The following is a 22349-nucleotide window of genomic DNA, read 5'->3' on the forward strand; positions in this document are numbered from 1 at the left end:
AAAAAAAAAAAAAAAAAAAAAAACTTTGTTCCTTAGGAAATACATTAAGACAGCAAGATAAGCATTCTCCTGTCTATCTCATTATGCCTGTTGTCCATGGATAAAACGAAATAAGGTATTTAAACATTTAGAAACTAGTGACAGGAGGAACTACTCAAATGTACCTTGTTAGGTAAGTGTTACTGTTATTATGCAACAAATGTACTCTCATCGGTAAAGGGCACATGTTTCTTATGAAAATAGGATTTTGTTATCCCCTAAAGAATAAAATTTAAATATGGTACTTTACCTAGTCACTACTTTTAAGTGTACCCCATATTTCCTGCAATTACTTACCTAGTAATCTAAAAAAAAGTCTTTGTCTTTTCATATTAATCTCTAGGTCATCTTTCCAGTTTCCACAAATATTCCCTCAGAATCGATGTAATTTTTTTAAAAAAGCAAAACGAGCCAAAACAGCATGCTTATTTTGTTATTTTCATGTTATTCCACTAGAATTTTTTTTTCATCCAGCTTTAGCATTGAACTGAATTTCTGGGTAGAGCTCAGCATGCCACTCACTTTTTTAACCTGTTCCCTTAGCAACTCTGTACTCATCTGACCGCATATGCCTATCTTCACAATTAGACATTTAATTTTTCCTTAATAGTCACAAATCTAGCACGAATTTCCAATGACTTAAAATTAGTTTATCTAATCAAAACTAAATGTTTATACCATCATACTGGTGGTATTTCTTCTAAAAATGCTGGTTCTCTCTTCACCGCATCCCACTACAAATGATTTTGGCGTGTTCTTTGGAGGGAATAACAAGTCAGTCGGGGAAACTACAGTCTATCTATTGAGCAGTTCCACACTCTTCCTCCAGAAGCTCATTGTGCCCACCTTGGCAGCGGTCAGAGTGCCTGCTTGCTATTTACAAACTGTGTGTCACTGGGCAGGTTACTGAACCTCAGGTTTTTCATCAGAAAAATGGAGATGATCATAGTGCAGTTTAGCTCATGAAGCTATAACAAGGACTAAGTGAGACAGCAAATGTTAAGTGTTGACATATAGTGCTCAGTAAGTATGCACTAGCAGTTTCACTTAAGTCAGAAAAGAAAATCACATCCTCTACAACACTAACCCTTCAGTGACATTTAGGATTCTACTCCTTCATCCTTGCAAATGACTATTTTTCCATACCTCACCTCAAACTGAGTTTAAAGCTCTTTCTCACTTCAAGATTCTGCGCTGTGATTTTTGATAAGATGCCTTTGTTTCTCTTCCTCTAACTTACCCTTTTATTTCAGAAAAGCGACTTTCAAATATCTCTTTTCAGAACAAAAAATAATGGTACAGCTTCTTTTGGCTTTTCACGACTTTAAACAATGTCAGAATTCTACATATTTCTTACTCAACTTTCTAGGAATAGTCTACTACAACTATGCCAAGAGTATTCCTCTATCCCCAGATGCAACTGTAGTCTAGCTTACTTGTTTTTCATAACAATACTTTTTGTTGCTGACTGTGATTATCCCTGAGAGCTCCAGCCAAGTCAATTCAACAAATAGGTCTCAGGCAACAATCATGTACCAAGCCCATATATGACATGATATCTACTAAAAACAAGTGAAGGACACATATACATATACCATGGTCTCCTCTTTCTTCCCACACCAGATAACATCACTATCTGAGACGGTTCAAGCATAATCTCTTGGCATAACAGACACATCTGGTAGACTCCCTACCCTACCACCCTACCACTCCCCCATCAACCAGGTACCTCATTTCCAAGGGTATAATAGAAATTTCATAGAACATAGAATCAGAAGACCTTCACAACACCATCAGATACCTCAAATAACCTCATGATTGTATATACAACAGTCAACCATACACACACACTTAAAAAAAAAAAATCAAAGGATAGATCCTCAGTCCTTTGGTCCTGCACTATGTAAATGTAATGAATTACCATAGCAAATTCCAATAATGAACACAAAGAAAAATATAGAATTATGAAAATTTTTCATGAGTGGGAAACCAGAAAATAACACAAGGGAAACATCACTGAAATAAAGATCATTCTGCTCTAACGTACACCATTTCAAAATAGGATTGGTGAAGAGCAACGTTGACTCATCCTCAAAAATAACAGCGAATCTGTTTTGACCTTGATTCACTGCTATGATCAAAATAATTACAGTTAACTGAGGAAGGTTCTGAAGAAAAGGTTCTAAAGGTCATACTAAAAATACTTAGAATTTTAAAATCTATGAAATAAGACTTCAGTTTTAGTATTCAAAGCGACCACCAGATAAAGACAAAAGAAACGTTGACAGCGTCATCATGCGCCAACCGAATTTACCTTCACTTGCACATCTTTCCCTGATACTCAGTCTTCCACCACGCTATCCAAGTATACTATATAAATCTTTGGCATATACTTTTCAACTTGACTTACACACTTCTTTAAATACATTTCCGTCCTTCCCTTAACAAACAGTTGCTAAGCACCTGCTCTAAACCATCTTCTGACTAAGCACTACTTACAATGGGAAACAAACTGGATATATCTCCTGATCTTATGTAACTTACAAGTTCATCAGACTCACACTACTCACATGGTAACTCCTGGGTTATGCCATGATGTATGTGCTATGAAGAAAAACTCAGGATGCTACAAGAGTGAAAAACAGTGAAAACATAATTCCTCATTTACAGTCATGTACTGTTTAATGACATTTTAGCTAAGGGCAGACCACTATATGACAGTGGTTTTATAAGATTATAATGGAGCTGAAAAATTCCTTTCATAAGATTATAATGGAGCTGAAAAATTCCTATCACCTAGTGACATCGTAGCCATCACAGCTTTGTAGTACAACACAATATTCATGTGTTTGTAGTGATGATGGCATAAACGAACCTCCTGTGCTGCCAGTTGTATAAAAGTCTAGCACATACAGCACGTAATACTGAACAAACATAATAAAGGATGTTACTGGTTTATGTATTTACTACTGTACATTTTTTATTGTTATTTTAGAGTACTACTTATTAAGATTTCTAAAAGTTAACATAAAACAGCCTCAAGCACATCCTTCAGTATTCCAGAAGAAGGCATTGTTATCACAGGAGATGACAGCTCCATGTGTTACTGCCCCTGAAGACTTTCCAGTGGGACAAGCTATAGAGGTGGAAGACAGTCATATTGGCCCTGTGTAGGCCTAAGTTATTGTGTGTTTGTGTCTTAGTTAACAAAAAGCTTAAAAGTTAACAAAAAAAATTTTAATAGAAAAAGGCTTATAGAATAAGAATATAAAGAAAATGTATACAAATGTACAATGCACTCATGTTTTAAGATGTTATTACAAAAAAGTGAAAAAGTTTTAAGAAATTAAAAGTGTATAAAGTAAAAAATTTACAGTAAGATATTATTGAAGAAATTTTAAAAATAAATTTAGTGTCACCTAGGTATATTGTGTTTATAAAGTCTACAGTGGTGTACGTTAATATCCCAGACTTTCACATTAATTCACCACTCACTGACAGAATAACCTTCCATCCTGCAAGCTCCATTCATGGTAAGTGCTCTATACGGGGTACCATTTTTTCTCTTTTACACCATATTTTTACTGTACCTATGTTTAGATATATAAATGCTAACAGTTGTGCTACAACTGCCTACAGTATTCAATACAGTAACATGCTTTACAGGTTTGTAGCCCAGAGGCAATAGCCTACACCATAATACAGCCTAGGTGTAGAGCAGGGTATACCATCTAGGCTTGTGTAAGCGCACTCTATGACGTTAACACAATGAAGAAATTGCCCAATGACTCATTCCTCAGAACAGTTATGTGTCCATGTCTTCTTATAACACTCTCTAAAGCTCATGCTCTATGACAGTATGGTATCATCTACTAAGAGGAATCTCTAAGTACTAGGCTAAAGACTAGCATATTTTAGTTTTCAAGTTATAGTTTATTTGTTATAGTTTGGTAGGCAAAGAGTGGGAAAGAATAGGTCATGAGGAATAAGAGCAGAAAGAAAATAAAGACCAAAAACAGATGTCTTTCACTGTAAGAACAGATAAAATTTTACAATATGCATGTGGTCCTGAAAAAATTTCTTCTAAAATCAAATTGCTGGCAAACCATTTTAAATTCAACAATATTTAATATTTCTTGAAACCTTCCTAGCTGAAAGACTCTACTGAATCCTGTTACAAAGCAGAATTCATCTAAACAAAAAACTAAATCCTCTAAAACAACCCCATTTCTACTATTTCTAAATTTTAATATTCAGTCAAGTTTTCTGTGCAACCAACAACTGGAAAGGACTACTCCAGGTAAAAGGGCTATATAATTATCATTCTAAATTCAAAGTACTGTATGTCATCTACCAACATAAACCTTGCTCACTCCCCACCAAAAATATGACTTAGCAAAAAAAAATGTTTTAAAGAAAATCTGCACTATTCATTTTGAACTTTTAAAATGAAAAAAAAAAATCAAATTGATAAAATGGCTGTGTTCTTAACACCAAAGAACAATTTATCATCATGCACCACAGTCACAAGGGAGAAAGGGTCCAGTGGGAGGTTGTGGTGTTTGGTTGTTACTGGGTTTCCCACTGATAGTGTCGCAAGTTATTGTCCCCACACAGTAAGACACCTGCCACTGGTCTTCTAGTTCTCTGCTCAAAGATTAAAGCACCGGTAAAAGCTTTGCAAGATCACAAAGAGCTGATGCAACTGATATTAAGACTGGTAAGACCAAAGGCCCATAGGATATTCAATGGCTCAGCATTAACTGTGCACACAAAAGTCAGAAATGCAATTCCTGGATTTTCTCTAAAACCAAAGGCAGAGAACGAAAAGTATGAAATACTGTTTATAAATATCACTGCTTATACTTATGTAAAGCTTTTCCATTTGTATTATACCTCACTCATGCTCACTCCTCATTTTATTTCGCCTAGCAAATAGGGCCCATGAGAGATTGATTAACACCAGAAAGTGATGTGTATATGTGTATGTATGTGTATACTCAATATATATTCAATTAGGGCAAGAACCACTGCAACAATGTGGCCCAAATGCTGAGTTTGTATAACAGGTGATGAAACAAATGTGAAAATTCTTATATGCAGAATATTTATTACACTGGAATTGAGCAGGAAAAAAATCAGACTTGAACATAGGGTCTAAGGGAAACAACATTCAGTGAAATGATCAAGTCTCAAGTTTGTATAAGATAAAAAAGAAAATTCTCCCTCCTACAAGGGCCACAGACTAAATGGATTCTTTATAAAATGTGGCTTTTGATATGAGGGTCTTCTATCTACTAAAAAAAAAAAAAAATAGCTACTAGAGGGACTGTTTGCAGGAAGTTTATTCCAACCCAGAATCTAGATATGAGCAAAGATCTTACCAAAGTGAGATTCTATTATGTACGCTTCAAAGATTATTTCCATTTTGGTGCCTATTTACTCAAGGTGAGGAAAAGTAAAAGGACAAAAAGATAAACTTTAAAACTGAAAATGTAAAAACAGCACAGAAAATAGTAAAAGCTTAATTTTATGACATGGAAGCTTAATTTTATTCCATCATCACCTGATGAATGGAATCATTCTCCAAAGATAATCAAGCTAATTACCTTAGTCTTTTTTTTAAAATTTCTTCAGTTTCATTTGCTACTATATCTGCTTTTACTGCTAACGTACAGCAACTGAGTATTGAGAGATATAATGCTGAAGTTCTTCAACCTTTCTAGTAACTAACTGTCCATCATAACCAAGGTTGCATCCACATCACTATATCATGTAGGATTAAAAGTAAAAATTTGAAGATGTTATAAAACTAAAAAATAAAAAATAAAAGAATAAAACAAACATTACTTTAAAATGTTTACCAAGATGTACCATTTCAAATAAGCATAAAATAACTGTTCCTTTTTAAAAGTGAAGTACCCAGAAGAACCCTGCAGTTTGCCATCTTTAACTTGCTTTTGAGAATATAAGTAAGGAATCTGTGAACCATGGATGGCTTTTTAACTGCAGCTACTACCATTTTAAAGGCAAAGCCTAGACATATGAAGGAACAGAAAGCTAAATGTGACTGGCAATGTCTTTCCAGCTGGAAGATGAAACCAAATTTAAAACAAGGAGCTGGTAATAACTTTCTAAAAAACAAAATACAAAACTAAATACTACATGACTGTAAACAAAATGAAGTTTGGGACTGAAGAACAGAAAATGCTGACAATAACATTATATACAGAAATTTCTAATTTATTAACAGAGAAAAATGTCAAATTAAAATTGAAATTAAAAGAGAAAGGTATTTTGCTATCATATTGTAATACATTAATGTCTGCTTTTCTTTTCAAAAGCAAATGCTCTACAGTAAGATTAGTTAAGGTCTGCTTATTAATCTGAATAACAAAGATATTCTATTTTATACATGTTTATGATCTCAGAAATAAAATAGTATCTTTAAAAATCATTTGAGTTGCAATTATAGAATTAGAGTATTTGTCAGAATACCTCAATGGCAACCAGGGACTTCATGGGACCAATATTTGCTAGGGAAAAAGTGAACAAAAAATAAACTCTACCATGTCAAAGGAAACAGAAATTAAAATTATATTTTATTACATGAACAAAGTACATCATGGAAAAAAGAAAATAATCTCTCCCAAAAGATCTGTAACCTCAAGGTACATTTTAAGAAACAAGGCATCATCAAACAGAAATCTAATTTAAAATGTGCCGAAGTCAGTACACCACCCAAGCTAGCAGGCAATAGGAAATATATTTCCCCTCTGGAGGAACTCACCTTCAACACAGGCCTGAAATAATTACCGCAAAATTCCAAGGCAAGTGAACACAGCCTTAAAAAAAAAAAAAAAAAAAATCACAAAAAACCTCAAAATAAAGTAAGATGAGAGATTAAGAGCAAGGGGAAAAAAAGACAAACTCACAAAAGACTTCAGTTATAAAATTATTAGACAAGGAATATAAAAATAATAACTGGTTAGAATTATGACCAGAAGACAAGCAGACTTGCAAATAAAGTTCTACATATGAAAACTATAACTGATATTAAAAACTAAATCGACAAAGTGGCATATTAGATACAGTTGAAGTAAATAAACTGCAAGTTTATTTAGGAATAAGTTTATATAGGAAATTTTTCCAAATACAATCAAGCGAAAACAATTAAAGGTAAGAGATAAAAGAGATGAACTAAGGAAGAAAAACATAGAAAGTCTACCAGACATGGAATTGGAGTTCCAGAAGGAGATCATAAAATTAATGAGAAAATATTCAAAAGGATTGTAAATAGGTTTCCAGAATTCCTGAAAAATGCCAGTCCTCAATGTAGTCTATCTAATGCCAAATATGTTAAAATTCATACCCAAAACATCAGATCAAAATTCAGAATAGAGAGAGATAATATCTTTAAGGAGAAAGAGAGCATCTTCAAAAGATCTTAGAAGGAACCAGAGTTTGGAAAGATAGGTTCCCTTACAAAGAGAAAAATGAGCTTGACTGCTTAATTCTCAACGATAATAAAATTCAGAAGACAATAAAATGATATTTTGATACTTCCTTTCAGCAAATTAAATTAAAAGGATTGTCACAAACAAAATCTCTCTCTCTCTCCCTCTCCTTCTCTCTTTCACACATACACACACTCATTCAACAAAGGAAAATTAAAGGATATGTCAGGCAAAAGAGAAATGATCCCAGATAGAAGGTCTGATAGAGAAGAACAAACTGGGTGGAAAGACATTAATGAATAAATGGCTAAATATAACAGACACTGTATAAAGCAATAAACGTAATTTCTAACTTGAGAGAGAAAAAAAAGGCTAGAACTAAAATACTCAACAACAACGACATGTAAGTTGGAGGAAGGTATTATAAGAGTTAAACAATTCCAAAGAAATGAAATGTCACAGACTGGGTGGCTTGAACAATAGAAATTTATTTTCTCACAGTTCTGGGGGCTAGAAGTCTAAGATCAAGGTACTATCTGGATGCATTTCTGGTGAGGCCTCTCTTCCTGGTTGGTAGACATGTATGATCTTACATGGCCTTCCCTCTGTATGCAGAGGGAAGAGAGAGATCTCTGTATCTCCACAGAGATCTTACTGGATCATGGCCCCACCCTTATAATCTCATTTAATCTTCATTACCTCCCTATAGGCCCTATCTCCAAATATAGTCATATTGAGGATTAGGGCTTCAGCATATGAATTTTGGGGGATACAATTCAATTCCGTAATAGAAGGCAAGGATATTAACTTTAGACTAGATAAAGATGAGAATATATTAAAATTGTCTGGGTAATCACTAAAATAATAGATGTAGAACTTATAGCCAATCTCCTGACCCCCCAAATAAATAAAAATAGTAAAAAAAAAAAAAAAAAAAAAAGTGGGGCAGGGGGTCAGTCTATCTAAAAGAAGGCAAGACAGGAAAGAAGACAACGAAAAAGCAGAATAGAAAATACATAATAATATGATAAATAAATCCAAGTCACTCTTCATTCTGAACTCTCCAGTTAAAAGCAAAGCCATATGCTATTTACAAGAGACACATCTAAAATCATAAGGATATAGATCCAACATCAAAGCCAGCAAGTAGGGAAAGGTGTGTCAGGCCCATCATAATCTATAGGGGACTCTATATCATTTTATTACTATCAAAGAAAAAGAGACTTTAATTCAAATTATACTATTAGAGATACAGAAGGTATGACATATGACAAAAGGGTTAATTTCCCACAAAATATTTAAAATCTAAACTTGTATGCATCTAATAATAAACCTCAAAACATATAAAGTAAAAGGTGAATTAACCAGATGAAAATAATAAATCCATAATTATAATCTCTCAGTAATTAAATGATCAAGTAGATTAAAACATCAAGAAGGATAAAGACTTAAACAGCACATTTAAAATTTTCATCTTATGGAACACATGAAACTGCATCCAGAAACTAGAGAATACACATCGTTTTAAAGCTACACATGGAACACTTATTTGTAGAGAAGACTTGCCATTGTCCATGGAGCTAACCTTGACAAGAATCAAAGAACTGGTAAGATACAGACCACATCCTCTGACCATGTCACAAAGAGTTTAGAGATCACCTACAACCACAATAAAATATGCTTAGAAATTAGGAAACATGATGCTCATTAACTCATGGATTAAAGAAATCATAGAAAATACTTAGGACAGACACAGTGGCTGATTCCTGGAATCCCCACACTTTGGGAAGCTAAAATGGGAAGATGGCTTGAGCCCATGAGTTCAAGACCAGCCTGAGCAACATAGTGAGACCTCATCTCTACAAAAAATAAAAATAAAAAAAATTAGCCAGGCATAGTGGCATGCACCTGTAGTCCCAGTTATTCAGGGGACTGGGGTGAGAGGATCGTTTAAGACCAGGAGGTCAAGGTTACAGTGAGCCATGATCACACCACTGCACTCCAGCCTGGCCAAAAGAACAAGAACCTGTCTTAAAAACAAAGAAAATACTTAGAACTGTATGAAAACATAAAAAAATTCTGATAAGCAGCTAAAGTGATGATTCAAGAGAAATTTACACTCTGAAAAAGCAAGACTCAAAACTGAGCTAAGCACTCAACCTAAAAAATTAGAATAAAGGCAGGAATAAACCTAAAAACATGGAAACAAAAGAGTAAAACCGAATATGTTAGAAACAAATATATAAATATTTTCAAAGAAGCAACTTTTGGCTTTGCTGATCATCTCTACTATATATCATATATTATATACAATAAATTAAACAACAAAAAAAAATTACAGCTACAAACAACACTGATGAATCTTAAAAAATATAACAATGAGCAAATGAAGCAAGCATAAAAGTATATTTACAGTAGTAAAATTCCCTTTATGTAAAGGCCAAAAATAACCACACAAAGAGAGTTGATAAAGCAAGAGTTGCCTCCATGTGAGGAATGAGTAGACAGAGGAATGCTAGGTATATTTCTTAACTTTAGTAGTAAGTCCATGAGTATTCAATTTTTTAAACTTAAAGATATGATTTATGCAATTTTAAATGTACAATGTGCTTCACAATAAATACTCTTTAAAAATAACATGGCAAAATCAGTCTCTAAAGGATATTCTGAACTTTCCTATAAACAGTGAACATCCACAAGATCTCACGAAAAAAAATTTACCTGTTTAACCTATTAATGTCTGTTACATTCCACACTGAAAATATAGTTCCTGTTATTTGAGATAGTAAAAAGGAAAATGATACTTATCTAAACAACAAAAAAAGATGTATTTAGCACTTACCCAAGTGCTAAAACAGAGGTAAGCACCAGGTATCAAGGGAACAGATAACCTAAGCCTGACTTAGAGAAAGGAAGAAAGGCAACTATTCCACAATGAAGAAAATAATGTCTGGAAAACAGTAACTGTCCCAGAAAGCATGTTTGGGAGTACACGTGTTTACCTTCTACATTCAGAACCAAATTCTAAAAATGAAAAATGCAAATATAACTGCATTCACTCGGATCATGTTTGATAGCGAAAGATAATTTAGTTTCAAAAATAAAAGGGAGAATTTCTCTCTACATTTAGCCGTCAGTGTTTAAGTTTCTATCTTTTCCTGACTTTTGCTCATTTTATAGCTCTAGTTTTGTTCCTAGAAGTGACCACATGCTTCTGTAGTAGCCAGAGTGATACTCAACTGATTTCAAAAGGTAATTTCTGGCTAAGAAGAAGTTTCATATTATTGACAGAAAGAAAGAAAGATACAAATATATAGATAAAATATAGATGTAAACAACACATGCACATACACATACACACACAGCTCAAGGCTAAATTTTGTAAATTTAAACCTTTCAAATTTATTTTAAATGTTAAGAGTCCAGGAGTTGGCAGAAAGTGCAGAAAACAGAATATTTTTACATTTTAGAGATGACTATACAGAAAATGACATTCATTCACTCTATCGTTCCACAATTATGTATCAATATGTGTGGGCAAGAGGGCAGCTGGCAATACAGTCAACTGAAATTGAAAAAGGGACAGCATTCTCACGGCATACTCAACTACTGTACCTGTTTAGCTGGAGGTAACATTTATAGTTATAACTGAGCACTCATGAATGGTTTGGGATTGAGGCTAAATCTCTATAAACAACTAGGGTTACTTCATTTGGAAAAAGCAATCAGGTCTGGGTTCAAACCCTATCTGATTTGACTCTTTCATATTACACTTACCAAACACACACACACACACACACACACACACACAAAACTGTAGAAGATAAACAGGGAAGACAATGATTAGCTCTACAGATTTTATATTGGGAATAATAAAGTGCCTTGAGGGCAATGAAAAATATAAATGCCCTTTTATTCCTCCCCAAAAATTCTACATCTAGGGCTTTACCCAAAGGGAATAACCATAGATGCATATAAAAATTGAGCTATAGCAAGGCACAGTGGTTCACACCTGTAATCCCAGCACTTTGGGAGGCTGAGGCGGGCGGATCACTAGAGGTCAGTTCAACACCAGCCTAACCAACATGGTGAAAACCCCGTCTCTACAAAAAATACAAAAATTAGCCAGGCATGGTGGTGGACACCAGTAATCCCAGCTACTCAGGAGGCTGAAGCATGAGAATCCCTTGATTCTGTGAGCTGAGATCGCGCCACTGCATTGCAGCCTGGGCAACACAGTGAGACTCCATCACAAAATAAATAAATACATAAATATAAAAAATTGAGCTGTAAGATAGTCATTACTGTATAGCTGAAGAAAAAAAATTATATCCCCAATAAATTATGATACATCCATAGAATAATATTATTCAGAATTTAAAATGTTACAGATCATTCCATGACAAGGGAAGTGGTTCATCTTTATGTGAAAATTACAAAGCAATAGATATACACTAAGGGCCATTTTAGAAATTAAAATATCATAGTATTTTCTATATGTATATAAAATAGATACCAAAATANGAGGCTGAAGCATGAGAATCCCTTGATTCTGTGAGCTGAGATCGCGCCACTGCATTGCAGCCTGGGCAACACAGTGAGACTCCATCACAAAATAAATAAATACATAAATATAAAAAATTGAGCTGTAAGATAGTCATTACTGTATAGCTGAAGAAAAAAAATTATATCCCCAATAAATTATGATACATCCATAGAATAATATTATTCAGAATTTAAAATGTTACAGATCATTCCATGACAAGGGAAGTGGTTCATCTTTATGTGAAAATTACAAAGCAATAGATATACACTAAGGGCCATTTTTAGAAATTAAAATATCATAGTATTTTTCTATATGTATATAAAAATAGATACCAAAATACTAATAATAGTTATCACTGGGTGTAATTCTTCTTTTCTTTTCTTTTTGCTTGTCTGGATTTTCTAAATTTTCTTTTCTTTTTTATTTTTGAAGAGAGGGTCTTTCTCTGTTGTCCTGGCTGGAGTGCAATGGTATGATCATGGCTCACTGCAGCCTCAACTTCCAGGGCTCAAGTGATCCTCTCATTTTAGCTTCGCAAGTAGTTGGGACCACAGCCGTGTGCCACTCTTACCTGGCTAACTTTTTTTTTTTTTTTTTTTTTACTTTTTGGAGAGACAGGGTCTCCTTACATTTCCCAGGCTGGTCTCCAACTCCTGGGATCAAAGAATCCTCCCACCTCGGCCTCCCAAAGTTCTGGGATTACAGGCATGAGTGGCCATGCCTGGCCTCTAAATTTCCTATAATGAACAAGAATAACTTCTAAAAGAAGAAAAAAATCTATTATATCATGAAAGTAGAGGGTAGGAGGAGGGAGAGGATCAGGAAAAACAATGGGTACAAGGCTTAACACTTGGGTGATGAAATAATCTGTACAACAAAGCCCCACAGCATAAGTTTACCTATGTAACAAACCTGCACTTATACCCCTGAACTTAAATAAAAGTTAAAAAAAAAAAAAACAGATTTGAAACCTTGAAATAGTAACTATACATGAACTATAGAAACAAAAATGAGAAGTTCCCAACATTACCAAACCTGTAAGTGGGTGCAAATTTATGTAATTTATAGAAAATGGAGAAACTTGATACTCAACTTATATTCAAATCTCCTATCATTCAAGAAATGAATAACGCAAAAGAAGAAAAAACATCTGAAGAAGTGCTGGGTGGGAACAAGCTGAGAGAAGAGACTTTCTGCTAGTGCTAGACAGTGTGAAACTTTAGAAGGTATCATGGTTTATGCAGGGTTAATCAAAATGGAGTAGGAAGACTGTGTGCTTCAAATACAAGGGAAATGGAGTAGGTTAAAATGATGAAAAGAATGGATCTTACTACAAAAGCACATTTATCTGAACCTTTTTACTCTCTGGAAGACAATGGATGTTATGCCTACACCCAACTCCCTTTGTATCCACATCCTCCCAGGATCAACTTAGAGCAAAAAATCCTGCACCAGACGGCCTCAGCCAAATACCATACCAAACATATGGGATAGATTTAATTGATTCTTACATAATTTTCAGTTGAAACTTACTCTGATCTAAACTTCAGGCTTCTTTAAATGCCTACAAATGTTCTCTCTCTAAAGTTACCTACGCATTTGTTTTCGTTTTGTTTTATATTGTTATTGTATAAAGTAAGAAGATGTAAAGATGCCTCACTTTAGGAGAAAGGTAACAGCTAGAATACAGAATCATGTCCCTTCTGCACCAGCCTCCCCAAGGCAGATCCTTAGAAGTTTCCACAGAAAAGAATTTACCTTAAATATTTTTCAAACACTTTAATAACACAGAGTGAGCTAAGTCAATTGAGAGAAAGAAGTTAACCAAGAAGCTTTGCTCAAAAACCCTAAAAGGTATGTAAAGCTTATAACTATAATAACACATAAAGGTTTAAATTGAAAATGATCTAAGAATTTGAAAAAGATCTAAGAATCAATTAATATGTATGCCAGGTGATTGGTACAGTATCTGGCTGGGGGTGTTTTTAATCTAAATCGGATCTGGGAAGATGTAATTCTTTAGCATATCACTCAAAGGAAATGCTGATAATAATAATCCTATTATTAATTTCAATAGGTAACCGCAAGATTACCCCCATACCTGCAAATATACCATCTATTCCCCAAGACCTGAGAGCTGTGTTAAAATGCAACTTTTCTAACTCTTCATTATGTTTATAACAAACATGAGTGAGCTTTCCTGTATATTAAGCTAGAGTTGCATGCTAGAGTTTTCTGAATCTTCCGTCATACAAACAGCAATGAATATAAATCTTGTCCATATTTACTGGTGCAGAGGTTAGAATGCATTTTATTCTATGTGTCAAATTCAAAGCCTGAAACTGCTTGCTGTCAGCTTCGGAAACCATTTTTACAAGCATGGCACACTGCCTCAAGCCAACCAAATACTAAAGCATGCTGGGCTGCCCACACTTCAAATCATTTGGAATGTTCTCCTATTTTGTGGTTGCAAAAGTACCTATTTTGTGGATCATCTAGTTCAAATTAAGGGCACATCTAACCTTAAACAGAAAATTCCCAGGAAATTGAAACTATAACTGACCAGGATCACATCACCTCTGAAGGTCTATGATCTCAGGCTCATAGTCAAACATGTCATATGTTATGTTTCAAAAGGTGAGGAAATACAACATAAACTCTGTGAAACTCATTAATATGTTTTCAAGTAAACACTAAGAATTCATCCTAAATATACATATGTCATAGTTGCAAAAAAAGGAAAAACTGCCACCTGCAACAAAGTAAAGGTCATTTGCAGCAAATATAAACACATTTCTGGTAAACAGCTAGCACATTAAAGAAAAAAAACAGCCTAATAGATTATTTCATTTCATTTCTAATTTTCATACATATGCTGAAATGTAGCAGCTTCAGCTGTGAAATGTGGTAACAAATATACCAAAGGTGAATGAAATAGTTTTGCTTGCAGTAACTAGAGCATGTATTTATACATATTGTATTTACACATATTGTTCTTCCAAGCATTAATGGGTCCATCTCCATTTTGTTTGGGATATAGATTTCTCATCTCCAAGTACAATTTTGTCACTTTGCTGTAAAATATACCAGTATATTTTATATAGATTACCGTAAATATAGATTACAGTAAATATAGATTACCTATAGAGAAATCTATATCCCAAACAAAATTTGACAGTATTAATAGTGATTCTGGGACGATTTTCTTCGAAAACTTCCCACTGCAAACAGTATGTTTCCTACATAATGCTTCCAAGCATTAATGGATCCATCAAATCAAGCGCTTAAGACATCACTTCACAAATTTGGAGTACCAGAACTTCCCCAAGGTTTGCCTCTCATGCCTTTGAGACATACTCTCTAAATCCCAGACCTATGAAGAATGTCCTAAAGGTTATTTTTGAAGTGCTAAAAAAAGAAAACACTATATTGACAAACTAAATTTTACCTAGAATTTACCTATTGAAGTTTAAGAAATGCCTGGTTCAATTATCCATTGGTGGGGCAATTCAATCTATTTCAATAGATAAATGTGGTTAGGATATGGCTCCCTGATCCAAGCCTTGTTAAGAGTTCAAGAACATATTGAAAACATATTTAACTTAACTGATATTGACTAAAATGCTGAAAAGATGACAAGCCCTAGCAATAACTATTTTTAGCTGATCTTTTAGACCTGCTGTTCTTGGTGCACATGTATTATTAGGTCCCTAAATGGTTTTCGTGATTTTTATATATTCAATAGTATATATAGATATGGTATATATAATTATACTATATATAGTATGGATACAAAAATATAGGTATATGTGTGATATGGATATATACATATATAAATCCACGTGTGTGTATCATTTCCAAAAGACTCATTCACAAAACAATCATCCCAAATTAAATAAATCATATACAAAATCTCAAGGTGCTCAAATAACTCTAGAAACTAAGTCACATCCACCTAAGAACACTAAATTCTTACTTTCTTGTTTGTAGTCCAGCAAACTTAAGGTAAAATAGTAACTACATTGGGGTTTTAGTTATATTTATTTTTCCTAAGCAAATTTTCTCCAAGAATGCTCGGTTTGCTGAAAATTTTCAGAAAATGCTTGAGACGGTGAGTTGTTTTCTTTTTTTTCAGTTTCGGTACTGGTATATTTTACAGCAAAGTGACAAAATTGTACTTGGAGATGAGAAATCTATATCCCAAACAAAATTTGACAGTATTAATAGTGATTCTGGGACGATTTTCTTCGAAAACTTCCCACTGCAAACAGTATGTTTCCTACACTATCCCCTGTCTGCCTTGATAGTATACTTCTCACACACAAAATCGTATGTAACGCATATACCAGAAATACTTCAAGGCACTCTTTTATTTAAGCTCCCACATTCTGTTTTTATTGTTCAAAATGATCTGGATGTTCATAATTGATGTAATCAATTATGTCACTAACATTTTGGCTATGCAACACTTTACAAAACATAGGGACTTCATCTTCGATTTGTAGTTGGCAATGAGAGTGAATAAGGCAAACAGGAATAGAGGTGCGGCAGAGACCTGGGGGTGTGAGAAAATGGGGCTTCCTTTACCTACAGGACATGTGGGGAAAAAAAAAAAAACTTAACCACGTCTGCGATAAATGTACTTTTATGTTAGGTTTCATCAAACGAAACACGTATTACATACCTCGTCCATAGATTAGAATGTCTGAAGCAGTATCAGCTTATGCAAGAAACATGAGGTTCTATCCATGATTCTTAGAAACACTACTCCTAGAACTGGTTGAAGGCTTCTTAATCCAACACATAATGAAAAACAAGCTCACCAACAAACAAAGATAAATCCTATTTTAAAAAACATATGGTTTAAACTTCATCCTACCTCACTAAAAACCTGCATGCGAGACGGGCGGATCACGAGGTCAGGAGATCGGGACCATCCTGGCTAACACAGTGAAACCCCGTCTCTACTAAAAAAAAAAATACAAAAAACTGGCCGCGCGAGGTGGCGGACGCCTGTGGTCCCAGCTACTCAGCAGGCTGAGGCAGGAGAATGAAACCTGGGGGGCGGAGCTTGCAGTGAGCTGGGATCCGGCCACTGCACTCCAGCCTGGGCAACTCCGTCTCAAAAAAAAAAAAAAAAAAAAACACCTGCATGCTACTACAGGGATGCCTGTATTCCCTAAGTGTCGAGACTGAGTCTAAACATTTCATCAAAGACTAAACAATCAATGAAAATTTGGGATAGCCCTGGGGGAAATTTTCATAAAGATATGTTGTTGGGTTTTTTTTTTAAGCACTCTGAGCCTCCACGAATATTTTATTATTAAAAAGAAGAATGTTTCCGAAAAGAGGCAGAGGAGAGAAGACTGAAATCAGGGCGACGCTGAAAATCAGCCAACACACACAGCGCTGCAGAATGAACCACATGGAAGAGGGAACCTCTCGTTTAACTGTTGGAGCGCGAAGGGACCTTTTGCTCCCGCCAACAAGGTAAATTTCAGCGCTCAAGCAGCGAGACCACCGTGTAAAAGTTCAAGTGGAGCCCATCTCCTTCCTCCTACTCCCAGCACTGAATTCTCGACCAGAACAGCCCAGCAGGGAAGGAGCCGGCGCGGGGTGCACCTCAGCAGGCGACCGTTTTCCTAGAAGGCCTAACCGCTCAGACGGGCAGGGGAGGGGGGCAGGCGGCCCGGGAGAAACCGAGTCCCGGCCGGGCCCCCACCGTGTGGCGCCGGCCGAAATAACTCCAGTCCAGCTGCAAAAATCCTCCCGAAAACCCAAGCTTCTCTGGCACAACTTCGGTCTCCCCAGCCTCATTTCCCCCACGCACACTGCCAAACCGCACGCCCTGCCCAGCGCAGCGGATGCAAGCGCTCCCCGCCCTGGGCGGCTACCTGTCCCGCGAGCCGGAGACCCCCAGCCTCACCTCAAGCGAAGAGCAGCGCCCGGGCGCCCGCGGAAGAGCCCAGGGAGCATGGCCCCATGTAGTCCCTCCCGGAACTTTCCTGACATAGCACTTCTCTCCTCCGCTGCAGAGAACAACGCTGCCAGGCGGAGGAGGAAGGAGGACGACGAGGAAGAGGTGGTGGCGGCGATAGAGGCGGCGGTGGCGGGAGCTGGAGCTGAAAGTGAGGAGCATCGCGGACGAGCGCCGCCGCCTCGCGAGCTACCGAGGGGTTCCCGCCCCCAGGGTAACCAACGCTCCCTCTTAAAGGCGCCGGCCCCGGTTTTAGACCGCGAGGTGAGTGGGAGGAGAGGAGAAAGAGGGAGGAGGCCAGTAAAGAGGGAGGAGGCAAGTAGAGCCTGGGAGTTCCCGGGAGGCCACGCCCGAGCTGCCCTAGGGCGGATCGCCGGCCCCTTTCCGCCGCTCCCCGCATTGACCCCCCTCTATACTCAGCTTGCGTCGCTCCTCTACCTGGGCAAAGGCATGGAGGGTACCGCACGTGCGCCCACCCGGCACTGAGGCAACCCTCGCCGTTGGCCTGCGCCCTGAACCCCGCGCCCCTCTCCCAGAGGGTCGCTCCGCCCCTAATCGCTGGCAGTCTTTTTAGGGTCCTGGTTTCCCGCTCCCACGGCCCCCAAAGTGCACCTCCAGTGGCGACTGCCCAGTGGAATTGCTTTCCCCGAGGCTGCTCGCGTTTCTTCCTTGGTTATTCTTCCTCATTTCCAACGCAATCATGAGGGTCTCACCCAGGCGCCCAGAAGACTGAAATAACTCAAAGCCAGCTGGGGCCCCTAGACTGACCCCTGAAGGTGTCCGAGATGTGTGGCAGGGGAGACTTGCCAGGTATCCTTCTTTATCTGGTGCTCTGTTCTCTTCCAATGGCCAATTGCCAGCTGGCCTCCCAGTGGATTTCTAAAACGATTCACTTTCATCAACAGATGGGCTGTAAAGATGCCAAACAACTCAGGAAGACCCCCTAGAAAAAGTATCGCCTTGAGACAGTGGGAAATGCTGCTTTCAGTGACAAGTGATATTTTCAGCTATTATCAACATATGTGATCATTACTGAGGCCACAGCCTCCGGTGGTGATGCCCAGGAGGCTCCCAGCATCAGCAGCTATCATCACCCTAGGAAGAGACCACAGCAGCAGTGGGCATGAGCAGCAGAGCGTGGTTGCTACTATCCACGGACTTATTTTTCTACCTCATGGTTCCAACCCTGGCTTCTTGGACCTGTGGGTCTTCAGCATAGTGTTGTGCCATTTGTACTCTGCACTGTGTCACCTGGCTCAGGAGGTGGGCAGGCAATTTGGAGTTAAGATCTAGCTTGGGTTCCAGAGCACCAGTCCTAGCACAAAGCTCAGAGAGTGGCATTTCCTCATTCACACAAAGGCACTTGCATGGGCCATCACCACCCTGAGACTGGACTAGAACATCTCAGTTCTTTGCCTCCTGCCACCTACAGCTGTGAAACAAGCATTTGTGTTGAACTTGAAGAAGAAGGCGGCAAGAAGAGACTATACAAAAGGTTGGAGAAACTTCTGTAACCAGATGGAGAGGAAATAAGCCCTGGGCTCTATAAAAGCAGGAGACATGATCTTGCCTGCACCAAACTTTTAAGATGGGAAAGGAGATTATCAGTGAGAAAAAGTGAAGTCAGGATAGTTGGATGTGCCTGGCACACAACCCAAACTGAGTTAGCAAAATCTACAGCAAAGGGCGTTGGAATTTATTGATTCATATGTTTATAAATCCCACAAGTAGAACTGGCAAACAACACACAAACATGTTCTTAGAAATCCTTTTTTCTCCTCCAGATGCTCAAAAAGCGTCAGGACTCAATTTCTCTCCCTGTCTTCATTGTGCTTTCATTGCACTGGTTTTATTTTCTCTAAACAAAGGGAAGACCTCTCCAGTCTTAACATCCAACCTCCTTAGCAATTAGTTGCATCAGAAAGAGAGCAAGCTGAAGAATGTTTCACCAGACCCATGTGGATCCTGCGCTCATCTCTGAACTAACCATTATAACTATGGGATGGAATGCACACTGCCAGGCTGGGGTCATTTGCCTGTAGCTACAAAAAGGTCAAGGGAAATAGCTGTATGTACCCCTCATATATACCCAAACCACAGGGACCGAGTAGAAAGAAAAAGGTTTCCCAAAGGAAAATTAAAGTGTTGTTAATAAAGAAGGAAAGAGAATGTTGAGTAGATAAAGACTATAAATGCCCACTACAATCCCCATTCCCCAGTATACACACATCACCACCACTGTCACCAAGAGGACTGACGACCTCTCTGGCTTCTTTACCAATAGTCTCAGGATCAGAAGAATGAGAATGCAGATGGTCATGGAGGTGCTAGTGATCGAGCCAACCAGCCACATCCTTTGGCCTCCAGAGCCACTGAAAAGATCCTGCGTGATATTTGTGACGTTTCACAAACCACCTGTAAACAAACAAACGATATATAAACCATAATTGTATTCAATTATTTTTGTCCCTAAATAGTAACCCTGCCTCCATGTACCTCAAGCCCACATTCATTGTTAGGCCATTTTTAGTTCTGCAATCAACTCAATTTGATAAGAGCTCATAGAAATTCCCTGATATATATACACACACACACCATATATATATACACACTGTATATATACACACACATATATATACATGTACACGCACACACACACACACACACATATATATATATATTCATTCAACTTGGGGGGCGAAGTGGCCTACAAATAATCACATTTCAGTATCCAAGTGCCAAAGAACCCAGCTACGTTTTTAAACTTCAGTAACTTTATCTTTTTGGAGATAAAGATGTTGTCTTTATCTCTGAAAAGGTGTTTATATTTTGCCTACCAAAAAGTGACAAAACGTTTCAGACGTTTTTTGTCTCACACAAGAACTTTTCTTTTACGGTAGTTGCTAATAGAAAAAAAAAGTTTTGTATTTTTTCTTCATTTGTGCATTTTATAGAAGTCCTCATATATCATAGAAATATAGACTAATAAACTGGAAAAGACTTTAGAATAATAAAACATCTCCTTCATTTCAGAGCTGAAGAAATGAAAGCTCAGAGGTTGACTTGTATAGGGTACATAGCTGTTTTTTAGTATCTGTGATGTGCCTAACACACATGTGCTTTTGCTAGACATTTCAAAGGATATAGAAGCAAAAACATAGAATGTAGTCACTGTCAAAGAGACATAACTATCTAAGATATAAGACAATTATAGAACATCACAATATATCATATAATTTAGTGTAAAAAATGTGTGATGATCTCTTGTGTGTCAAAAATAGACATCAGAAAAGGAGACACTATGGACTGGAATAGTCTTGGAAACACTTTCTAGAGAGGAAGCAATTAGATGGTCTTTTTTAAATGCAGAGAAAAAAGGAAAAGTTTTTCCAAGCAAGAAAGCAAACAAAATGAGAAGGCATTGATGGGTAAAAGATCTTGCCACTTGCAGGAACAGAAATGAAACCTGTACTGTCATGGTTTAGAAGAGTGTTTCAAACTCCAAGTTACGAAGTCATGTTACTGGGTTTTGACTAGTATTATTATTATTTTTGTTTAATTAATTAATATACTTTAAGTTCTAGGGTACAAGTGCACAACGTGCAGGTTTGTTACATATGTACACATGTGCCATGTTGGTGTGCTACACCCATTAACTCGTCGTTTACATTAGGTATATCCCCTAATGCTATACCTCCCCCCACCTCCACCCCAGGACAGGCCCCGGTGTGTGTGATGTGCCCCATCCTGTGTCCAAGTGTTCTCATTGTTCAGTTCCCACCTATGAGTGAGAACATACGGTGTTTGGTTTTCTGTCCTTGCGATAGTTTGCGGAGAATAATGGTTTCCAGCTGCATCCATGTCCCTACAAAGGACATGAATTCATCCTTTTTTATGGCTGTGTAGTATTCCATAGTGTATATGTGCCACATTTTCTTAATCCAGTCTATCATTGATGGACATTTGGGTTGGTTCTAAGTCTTCACTATTGTGAATAGTGCCACAGTAAACATATGTGTGCATGTGTCTTTATAGCAGCATGATTTATAATCCTTTGGGTATATACCCAGTAGTGGGATGGCTGGGTCAAATGGTATTTCTAGTTCTAGATCCTTGAGGAATTGCCACACTGTCTTCCACAATGGTTGACCTAGTTTACAGTCTCACCAACAGTGTAAAAGTGTTCCTATTTCTCCACATCATCTCCAGCACCTCTTGTTTCTTGACTTTTTAATGATTGCCATTCTAACTGGTGTGAGATGGTATCTCATTGTGGTTTTGATTTGCATTTCTCTGATGGCCAGTGATGATGAGTATTTTTTCATGTGTC

The 22349-nt window shown here is 37.2% G+C and overlaps 1 protein-coding gene across 2 annotated transcripts in view; it reads right to left on the bottom strand.

The window, feature by feature from the left end:
• Nucleotides 1-18172, bottom strand: part of GPR63 (G protein-coupled receptor 63) — a 46914-nt gene extending 28742 nt beyond the window's left edge. Inside the window, exons 1-2 of one of the 2 annotated variants that reach the window (XM_017886780.1) lie at nt 17969-18057; nt 6830-6884 (exon numbers count right to left, since the gene is read on the bottom strand). The gene's annotated coding sequence lies outside the window, so the exon portion shown is untranslated. Of the gene's footprint in view, nt 1-6829; nt 6885-17968 lie in introns of both variants that reach the window. The other variant, XM_017886779.1, reaches the window with a different exon arrangement.
• Between the last annotated feature and the right edge of the window lie 4177 nt (nt 18173-22349).

Source organism: Rhinopithecus bieti, unplaced genomic scaffold (assembly GCF_001698545.2).
Source record: "Rhinopithecus bieti isolate Rb0 unplaced genomic scaffold, ASM169854v2 scaffold_14937, whole genome shotgun sequence".
Taxonomy (NCBI): domain Eukaryota; kingdom Metazoa; phylum Chordata; class Mammalia; order Primates; family Cercopithecidae; genus Rhinopithecus; species Rhinopithecus bieti.